The sequence below is a fragment of the Pundamilia nyererei genome, unplaced genomic scaffold (genome assembly GCF_000239375.1).
Source record: "Pundamilia nyererei isolate P.nyererei 1_Seehausen unplaced genomic scaffold, PunNye1.0 scaffold00147, whole genome shotgun sequence".
NCBI lineage: Eukaryota > Metazoa > Chordata > Actinopteri > Cichliformes > Cichlidae > Pundamilia > Pundamilia nyererei.
The window spans coordinates 913,260-917,840 of record NW_005187548.1 but is presented as its reverse complement, the minus strand read 5'-3'; the positions used below and the strand labels follow the sequence as shown (position 1 = coordinate 917,840).

General features: G+C 39.2%; 1 protein-coding gene across 1 annotated transcript in view; it reads right to left on the bottom strand.

Moving 5' to 3' along the window:
* Window positions 1–1,186, bottom strand: part of cox4i2 (cytochrome c oxidase subunit 4I2) — a 13,802-nt gene extending 12,616 nt beyond the window's left edge. The window contains exon 1 of the mRNA XM_005744652.1: window positions 1,018–1,186. The gene's annotated coding sequence lies outside the window, so the exon portion shown is untranslated. The remainder of the gene's footprint in view (window positions 1–1,017) is intronic.
* Window positions 1,187–4,581: the final 3,395 nt, after the last annotated feature.

Below are 4,581 nucleotides of genomic sequence, written 5' to 3'. Positions count from 1 at the left end.
TTAGGCTCTTAAAAGGATCAGGACAGAAAGACGTGGATAGGTGCCTTTATTGAACAGCAGGACATCACACACTAACTTGTTGTTTCTTAGCGGTGCAGAAAACTACCCTTTTTTGTTGTTATATATTGGTCAACCAAGAACTAGCCCTGTAACAGGCACTTCTGTATTTTACCACTGGGGGGCAACAATTCACTCTATTACACCAAGTATGTCTGCACAGCATACACCCTCAATTTACACATTTATCTTTTTGAGGATTTTCACAGAGGAAATTCATTCCATAGCCCCTTATCATAACCATCACAATTACATCCCTACCCCTTACCCCAGCCTTTCTCATTTCTAAACTGAACTCTAAACCAAATTGTAACACTCAAATAATGCATTCAAAGTCCGTGCCAAAGTGAGGTCGTGCCGCACTTTCCTAAAAACGCCCTCACTCTAATGGTATGTAATTTAAACTGGTCCTCACTCATATTGGCAAACCACTACTCAACACCCACCCCCATACACAGCAAGTGAAAATGGTGGAAATTGGCCATGAGTCAGTTGAAGTGTCTGAGCTGACCTTCTGCAAGGGCAGAGGTAAATGGAAACATTTAAACCGTGTTACAAACACATATTTGAAAAGAAATAAGAGACTCGGTTTTGCCTTTACCACACCGTTTCTTTCTGCAGAATAAAACTGACTCAAAGACCCGCTGGCAAACAAAAAATTATACAGTTGCATCAACAAATCTTGAAGTTCAGTTTTTATTCTGCAGAAATAACCAGTAGTGCTGATTGACTTTAATTTGCATTAAAAGTGTGGGTTTTTTAGGCTGTTCATTTTGACACACTTCTAGAAATCTCTCAGCTCAATCTATGTTGCTTTTCTGCACGTCCGCCTCCTCTCCCTTGCAGTTTGGGGTTGTGTGAGCAGGGAGACTCGTCTATTATTTCATCTATTTCCTAAAGTGTTCCTTGCCAAACAACACTACAGCCTGTTTATTGGATCGGGCAAAGAAAGATACTCACAGTAGATGAATTAAAGCTGCAGCAGCAAAAAGCCAAATCTTGAGAGAAAAGGTCTCTTTAGAGCTTTCTTTCCCGTTTCGTCTCTGCCCTTATCGCCACATAACACTAAGCAGGAATCAGCTGGTGTGTGGGTGAGAGAGGCTGGATGGAAAGAAGAGTGTAGAGAGAAAGAGAGGGAGGGAGCTTAGACTGAGAGTGACCAAACTAGTGCAAGTAAACAATCGAGCAAAGCATGTGATAGGACTAGCAAAGAAGGGAGCCAGGCAGAGTTTAGACTGCAGAACAAAGGCAATACAAGGGCACATTACACTTCTGTTACTGACCCATCTCCATGTGCTTTCTTCACTGCTTACATTCAGCCAGAGTGGAGACTTTGGTCTCACATTTGTGGAGGTTACATTAGGACACACAGTGGGCTATCTTTTACAGTACAAAATGAGAGATGAGTGCTTGTATATGAACAGTCAGACAGAGATTTCGGGAAATAAAGGGTAAAGTTTCTACGATTTACCCCTAATTCATGCACAAGTGCACGCTGGCACCAGGTCCTCATTAATCTCATAGCTGTGACCAACTGCTACTGGGTTATATGTGGTGCACAAGCTGGTCAACAGTCTCCTATGTGCAGGCAGGAGGACAGGGGTCAAATAAGGACAGACTTTTCATAGTAACCTCACACTGCTCAGTTGTGAGTCTGCCAAAATACCTAGAACCCAAAATTCAGTTAAGGTGGTATTAACCTTTTAAACATTTCTTCATGAGGGGGTGGGGACATAAAAAGCACTTTTCAGTTAAACTCGACTTAAAAAAAGGAAAATAAAGCAGACATGTTGTTATTAAAAAGCAAGGGAGCTAGTCGGGAATGTTTCTTTCACTCATGTTGTTTTATATAACCCTAAGATTATACGCTTTGGTTCACTGACACTATCTGAGTTTATAGTCTGGGAAATGCAGGAAAAGCTGGCTGATAATGTAAGCCAGCCAGCATGGGTCAAAGTACAGCTAGAGTTATTTGCTAAGAAAGGAAATCTTGTCATAAATTATTATCCCATCTTTGTTTAGTGTTCCATCTAAGTAGATAAAGAATTTTAAATGCACTTTCCAGAGCGAAATCAAAAAGACAAACAAAGTTAAAAAGTGCCATTTTTCTCCTAAGTTTTGGAATTCAGCCAGGTGGTAGTGTGAGGCAGGAATGCAGAGTTGGGGGAACGTCCTGCCCATGCTGCTTCCTTCCCTACCATCTGTAGTCATAATCAAAGTACACTCTCTGTCAGTTCTAGAGTTTTGCATATCTGGACACAATAAAAAAGATCTAGTCGTTATCAAGTCTTAAAATTAGATAAATACAACATGAGATGAACAACAGCACATGCCACATTACACTGTGTCATCACTTAACAATAACTGAGCCAAAATGACAAAGCAGTGTGTGGAAAACCTGAGCACACTTAGTACAATAACTTTTAGAACAATAATTTTATGTAATTGTCTTTTGTATGACACTATCAGTCACTCAATTGAGTTAACTGAGTTATGCTCCACTTTCTTTAAGCCTCGCCACAATCAATGGCGGTCTGGACTTTCACTTGGCCACTGCAAGAAAAAAAGAAAGAAAAAAAATATATATACTGCTACCTTTTCTACTGCTACCTTTTCAGTAGCAGTAGTTGCCTTCACAAGCAAATTTCAACACACAGTGTGGTTCCTAACATTCATCAACAAAACAGTTTAAAACATAAATAGAAAAGTCATATATTATTAAAGTGGGTGGCATTGTGGTTAGCACTGTTCTTTACAGAAAGAAGATCCTGAGTTCAATTCCACCATCAGGCCGGGCTCTTTCTGTGTGGAGTTTGCATGTTCTCCCCGTGTTTGTGTGGGTTCTGTCGGGGTACTCCGGCTTCCTCCCACAGTTCAAAGATATGCAGTTAGTTTAACTGGAAATCTAAATTGCCCTTAGGTGTGAGTGATTGTCTATGTGTTAGCCCTGTGACAGACTGGCGACCTGTCCAGGATGTAGTCTAAGGAGTTTGGAAAGAAAAGCCTCTGGACTTCTTTAAGTTGCTTGAAGACGTTTTACCTCTCATCCGAGAAGTTTCTTCAGTTCTAGGGTCCAATGGTGAAGAGTCCCGGTTGGGATAGGCTCCCACCCGCGACCCTGAAAAAGGATAAGCGGCAGAGAATGGATAGATGGATATTATTAAAGTAATCAGTATAGAACCTTAAAAACAAGAAGAGACTTTAAAGGGTTTTATTCTTAAAAAAAATGATAATGGTAAATAAAAAACTGTAGTTGCAAATGATGGACTAACCTTTTACCCTTTTTGCTTTTAGGGGTAATACCAGATACACCCACTAGACAGCAGTACCACACAAACATCCTTAGACTAACGAACTGATCTCTTTATTTGTAACCATAGGTGAGTTTGAGCACCCATAAAAAGAGTCTAAACACCCCTAGGTTTCTTCATAGCACCACTAAAAACATAATAATCATAATAATGCACTGTAGTATTAGTTTATGCCATTGTTTTTAACGGATTCATTATTGAATAAGTTGCTGTTGTTGTTTGCTATGTTTCATCAACTGAAACATAGCAAAAGTGCAAACTGTTCTGAACGTGGAGGTATTGCTGTGACTTATAAAGTGTCTACTTATTTATATTTGACTTTAGCTAGATCACTAGACATTAGTAACATATTCTGTTTCATTGTTACATTAAACTTTTGGGTGGCAACACAAAGACTGAGAGGAGGATAGAGAGGGAGCAAAAAGAAACGAATGGACATGTCACATTCAAGAAATTATGTTTGTCCACATTCGTGTGACAGACTACAATCTATTCTCCACTCTTGAAATTTTGAATACACAATGCTCTGTGTTGAGTCTGGACAATACAGGTTTGTATGAATTACAAAACATTTGTGTAAAACCGACTCTGTTACCAGTTCGCTCCTTGTCCAGCTGTGTGGAGAGGCAGGGTGATTTCCCACTGTCTTTGCTGAATAATGGTGCTGTAAGTGCTTAATGATTTGGTGGACTGCCTCTGCTGTAAGTGGTTAAGAGACTGAAACAATGCTGTGTATGTTTGTCCTCTTTTCTTTCCTTGTTCTTTAACTTACTTTGGAAAATTCTAAAGGGCCCATCCTAAATCTAGTGAATAATATTGATTACTTACTATGAATTATTCTAAGACACTACAGTAGACCATCCAGCTAATTGGGTTGCTTCTAAATTTTGTATTTTGGGGCTTCGCCTTAAAATATAAAGTGCAACTGTTGTTGTAATATCAATCTATATAAATAAAATTGAATGGAGTTGAAGCCAACAATGTAATCTGTATGCAACTGAATCGAGATCTAAAGAGATTTGCAAACATAGTCTGTTAATATTAAGTTCAAAGCACTGTATGTGCAACATTAAGGTTGATCCTAGAATCGACCCTGCTTGCATCATAATTACAAAATGAAAGCATTAAAAAAAGGCACGTTTGTCAGTTAGAGTTGAAACAAAGCCAAGTATTTATCTTGCTGGAACTGATCCAGGCCGTATTTCACTGGTGT